The following is a 6,078-nucleotide window of genomic DNA, read 5'->3' as shown; positions in this document are numbered from 1 at the left end:
GCAACTTAAAATGCCAACATCTCAGCACTTTAGGTAGATCTGTCCATTGGCAGGGCAAAATAATCACTTTCTTTAATCTTTAAAACCAGCTGTTCACAGACATTAATTGCCTTGTCACTTACACTCCCTGAAACAGTGTCATTCAACAAAGACACACATTTTAATTTGTGTGCTGCATCTGGTCCTATTACACTTGATATCCAGCCATTGCCTTCAGTGGAAGTCTCACCAACTGTGGGTGGCTGGCATTGTTGTGCAAAATGTAATGTCTCCAAACTGAACATTTTGAGAGTAATTGCTTTATGATATTAGTTTGGAATATAAGTCTTTTTTAGTTGAAATCATCAGATTTTCAATGAGAGCAAAAAGAACTCAGGGCTGACTTGATTTTTTAATGGATGGATGCCTTTATTTTTGAAGTCAGGTAGTGATGTGGAGGGCTTTGTATCTTTAGATAACTGGACTTCATAATCCACTGACAACTTCCAAGAAAATAACTGGTGTTGTATCTGAGATCTGAATCAGTATGATTTTCCATGTCTTTTTATTTCATTAATATTTTGAGAATTTTTCAAAAAGATCAAAGAAGTTATTTCTCATGAAATTATTATCTTTAGACCCTTTCACATTAAAATATATAAGGCATGTAAACCTATATCTACTTGAACTATAAGAAAATCAGCCTGACAGAACCCAATAACTGATAAATGGAACACTGCATTTTTTTCATGCATTCGTTTGTTATACATTTGTAGAGTGAGTACTCTTGTCCAGACAGTGTGCTAGACTCCATGAACTAAATATAAATAATATATTTCTGTGCTGTATACCCTCAAAACCTAGAATAGGAGAAAAATTATAAAGATGTGACTATATTACAGTAGTAGTAAGACAAGAAAATGTTGCCCAAGTAGTGTGCAAACCCAAAATATCTAATGATTAATCCTCCTTGGAAGTTCAAAGATTGCCTTAGTAACAACCTCATTCAATAAGAATTCAAGATTAGGGGGAAGGCGTGAGGAAAGTACCAAACAGCAGCAGACTTTTAAACTTTAAATAGACAGGTCTGAGTGCCTGAACTTGCCTTTTCATTTAACCTCATCCTCCAAGGAATTCCACCACTTGGCCTACTTCACTTTTAAGTGCAAGAGAAGTGCCCAGGCAACATGGGTGACTGGAGTGCCTTAGGGAAACTTCTAGACAAGGTCCAAGCCTACTCCACTTCAGGAGGGAAGGTGTGGCTCTCATTCCTCTTCATTTTCTCTAATCCTGCTACTTGGGACAGCAGTTGAGTCGGCTTGGGGTGATGAGCAGTCTGCCTTTCGTTGTGACACTCAACAGCCTGGCTGTGAAAACGTCTGCTATGACAAGTCTTTCCCAATCTCTCATGTGCACTTCTGGGTGCTGCAGATCATATTTGTGTCTGCACCCACACTGCTGTACCTGGCTCATGTATTTTATGTAATGCAGAAGGAAGAAAAACTGAACAAGAAAGAGGAGGAGCTCAAAGTGGCCCAAACTAAAGGTGTCAACGTGGAGATGCACTTGAAGCAGATTGATATCAAGAAGTTCAAATATGGCATCGAAGAGCACAGTAAGGTGTAGACGCGAGGGGCCTGCTGCGAACCTAAATCATCAGTATCCTCTTCAAGTCCGTCTTTGACGTGGCCTTTTTGCTGACCCAGTGGTACATCTATGGCTTCAGCCTGAATGCCGTCTACACTTGCAAAAGAGACCCCTGCCCACACCAGGTGGACTGCTTCCTCTCGTGACCCACGGAGAAAACCATCTTCATCATCTTCATGCTGGTGGTGTCCCTGGTGTCGCTGGCCTTAAATATCATCAAACTCTTCTACGTCTTCTTCAAGGGTGTTAAGGATCGTGTGAAGGGAAGGAGAGATCCTTACCACGCTACCACTGGCCCACTGGCCCCTCAAAAGACTGTGGGTCCCCAAAATATGCTTATTTCAATGGCTGCTCCTCACCAACTGCTCCTTTCTCACCCATGTCCCCTCCTGGGTACAAGCTGGCTACTGGTGACAGAAACAATTCCTCTTGCCGCAATTACAACAAGCAACCTAGTGAGCAAATTTGGGCTAATTGCAGTGCAGAGCAGAATCAAATGGGGCAGGCAGGAAGCACCATCTCTAACTCCCATGCCCAGCCTTTTGATTTCCCTGATGATCACCAGAATTCTAAAAAAATTGCTATCGGATATGAACTACAGCCATTAGCCATCATGGACCAGAGACCTGCAAGCCAAGCCAGCAGTCGCGCCAGCAAGCAGACCTCGGCCTGATGACCTAGATCTAGATTCAGGCTTGAGAGCATCAAGATTCCACGCAATTGTGGAGGAGAAATCCAAGGTGCTATAGAAAGTGCACCTTAGGTGTTGATTTTGTTCCAGTGGATGTGGTACTCAGCAGCCTTAGAAGTGAGGCTTGGAAAACAGAAGACATTAGAATACTTAGGTTCTTTGGGGGCATCTGGGATAGGCAGGTAGACAGGGAGGGGATAAGGGAGGTATGTGTTGGCATTTAATGTAGTGGATTCAAAGAACTTAAATGCTAGGTAAAAGTTACATTAGGTGATACATAGGTAAGGGCTTTTGCTCCCCCCCGCACTCTTAAGAATGCTTCTTTTATGTGAACGAGTGGGTGATCATTATGGCTAAATTTTTTTCATCTTTGTTTTACCAAGAAATTGAAATAACTTTCACCAGGAATAACTACTTCCTGAACATGTTATTTCTTTTCAACAAGACAAAAAACAATAGATTGTCCTTGTGTCCCTGTCAAAGCATTCCATTGTTAAAATTTGCACTTTGAAGGTAAGCTTTCTAGGCCTGACCCTCCAGGTGTCAATGGACTTGTGCTACTATATTTTTTAATTCTTGATATCAATTAAAAGTTCTGACAAGGCCCACAGAAAAAGAGTTTGCATGCATCTGTAAAACATTTGCATGTCAGCCAGTTCTGTGTATCCACTTTCATCATACCATTACCTTCACGTTTTCCTCATTCCTCAACTACTCTTCACATTCACTAAATGGTTTCTGTAGACATTTTTAAAACAGTTGGGACATCACTTACCATTTTTTTAAGTTAGCATCAGGGAAGCAAGCCATGCTCAATATTTAACAATCACTTGGATGTGTGTGTGGGGGGGGAAGAGTGTGTTCTATTTGTCATGTATTGGTACAAACAAATGCAGTATAAACTCACAAACACAAATTGGAAAACAATACACACATGGTGTTCAAATTGAAGACTCTCTCATGGATTTTGTGGTGTGGGCCAATATGGTGTTTACATTATATAATTCCTTCTGTGCAGTAAAGCACATTTTTTCCCAATTTTTTTCTGCCATGTATCCTGTGGGGTACTGGTTTTGTTAATTATGATTTTTTTCTTCCTCTCTCTCTTTTTTGTTTAGAATGTAGCAGTAATGCTATTACTGAAATGAATGATTTCCTTTTTCGGAAATATAATCATTGATGCTTGAATGATAGAATTTTAGTACTGTAAAAGGCTTTGGTCATTAATGTGAGAGACTTAGAAGAAATGCTTAGAGTGGACTATTAAGAATGCCTAAATGAATTTTGCAGTAACTGGTATTCTTGGTTTTATCCTACTTAATACACATTAGTTCAGAAATTGTATTCTTTTGAGTTTGACAGTCTTTTGGTGTGACCAGCAACTTTGATATTTGCACTAAGATTTTATTTGGAATGCAAGACAGGCTGAAAGAGGGTTCAGTAGTTCTCATGTAACAAATTTATTTGAACTATATGCTAAAGACATCTACCACTTTCTTCAAATGCTTTTTTAAAACTCATCATAGATGATCGGTGAAATTGCAGAGTGTCATACTTTTTTCCTCTCATGTCAGCTACGTAAATGGTTTTGTACAATGAAAAATACTAATTTGTTTGACATTCCATGTTAAACTACTGTAGTGCTCAGCTTCACTGCATGAAATGTGGACTTAGTCCATCGGGTCATGTGCTCTGGAGAGTGTTCTTTATTCAATAAAGTTTTAATTTAGTAAAAAAAAAAAAGAATTCAAACTGTTCTTTCTATCTTGACCCTAAAGTTGGAGAAGGACTTACCACTGAAAGTCCCGTGAACTGGGTTGAGAGGTAGGGCTTTTATGACCTTCTTGGCTTGCCATATCCAAAGGAAGCTGAGGTGCTATAGAATGCTGGAGTATTGATCCCCTCCTCTACAGCCTTGGCCATGTGATCCTGTCCTCTGTGTTCAACATTTCTCAACTTCTCACCTCCTTTACTGACCTATTCATATTCATTTTGAGCTTCATTGTCTTCTTCAGACACTTAATCTAAATTACTGTCTCAAGGGGGGAAGAGGGAATATAATGGAGGGGGTGAACTTCTTCAATGTATACTGTCAGCATGTATGGGGTTATCACAATGAAATCCTCTGTATTATTAATGTATGATAAATCAAAAATAAAAAGTGAGGGACAGATAAGAAATTACAATCTCAAAATGTTAATCAGACCCTTTAACTTTCCTCCATTGCCTTTGTCACACTTTATAACCATAGAGTTATTTGTCCATTTGCCCACATGGGAAAAACTGTGTCTGTTTGTTACTGTGACATTATATGAACCCTGCAGACTACATGGTGTGTACTAGGTGCTCAATAAATACTCATGGAGTGAAGCACTTGTGATTTATACAGCAGCACAGTCTGACATATGAAGTACCTCAAGGAAGAAGAACTTACCTCTCTGAATATGCAAACACTGTTCCTCCTCTTTTTCTTTCTCTTCCTTCTCCTTCTTTTCTCTTTTCTCCCTAGGGCCTCATCCTTCCTAGGTAAGCACTCTATCATTTGAGTTATATCCTAGACCTGCTTCTTAAATATTTTTTTACTTTCTTACTTTTGCCAAGTGTTTATTTGCTCTTTGCCATAGCCAAATAAATTCTGAGTTAATTCTGAACCTATTTAATTATGAGAATCAAAACTCCAGGGATGGTGACTTGGCAGCCTTCTGTTCTTCACCTAACAGCCTCCTGCCTTGGCTTGTGTTGCATCACCAATAGTGTTTACTGTCAGTCACTTAAGTTCCTTTTGTGATTGTGTATTTTTCTGATCCTAAAAAAAATTTGCTGAAAGTATTTCATTTTATTTTAAAAATAATTTTTCAATTCATTTTTAAAAAAATATGTCTTATTTTTAATTGATACATAGTAATTGTATATGTTTGGGTCACATTGTGACATTTCAATACTTGAATACAATGAGTAATGATCAGATGAAGGTAATTGGCAGATCTATTGCCTCAGACATACATCATTTCTTTATGTTGAGACCATTCAAGTTCTCTCTGCTAGATGTTTTGAAATATTCAATTAATTTTTAAGTATAATTATCATAGTGTGTATAGAACATTAAAATTTATTCCTCTGTTCCAATTACACCCCTGTACCCATTTCCTTTTTTTTGGTAGTATTGTGGTTGAACTCACATCTTGCACTTGCTGGGTAAGCAATGTACCCCTTGAGCCATGTTTCCAAATGCTTTTTAGTTATTTTTCATATGGAGTCTCACAAAATTTGCCTGGACTGGCTTTGGATCACAATCCTCTTGTCTATGCTCCCTCATAGCTGGAATTATAGGTGTGCACCACAATAGGTCTTACTAACATTTTTTTGTTTTGCCCAGACTGGCCTTGAACTATGATCCTCCTATCTCTACCTGCCAAGTAGCTGAGATTATAGGTATGCCACTGTGCCTAGATTTCCCTGTACCTATTAACTATTCCACTCCATCTCTCCCTACCTTATGCCCTCTAGCCTTTGGTAACTGCTACTCTATTCTCTACTTCTTTGAGAAGTGTGAGTTGGAACATGTGATATTTGCCTTTGTTTGCCTGGCTCACTTCGCTTAAAATAATATTCTCCAGTTCTAGTCATGAAAAGGTATTTATTTTTTATTTTTCTGCTGGGCGGGTATACATTGTGGCATTTACAAAGGTTCTTACAATGTATCAAATATATCATATTTGAATTCACACCTCCACTGCTCTCTTTCATCCCCCCCCCGATTC

The 6,078-nt window shown here is 38.7% G+C and overlaps 1 pseudogene; it reads left to right on the top strand.

Annotated features, from left to right (window-relative positions):
* Positions 1 to 1,166: 1,166 nt before the first annotated feature.
* Positions 1,167 to 3,411, top strand: LOC109677043 (gap junction alpha-1 protein-like; annotated as a pseudogene).
* Positions 3,412 to 6,078: the final 2,667 nt, after the last annotated feature.

The sequence above is a fragment of the Castor canadensis genome, chromosome 13 (assembly GCF_047511655.1).
Source record: "Castor canadensis chromosome 13, mCasCan1.hap1v2, whole genome shotgun sequence".
In the NCBI taxonomy this organism is placed as follows: Eukaryota; Metazoa; Chordata; class Mammalia; order Rodentia; family Castoridae; genus Castor; species Castor canadensis.
The sequence above is the reverse complement of the archived record's forward strand: the minus strand, read 5'-3'. Positions and strand labels throughout refer to the sequence as shown.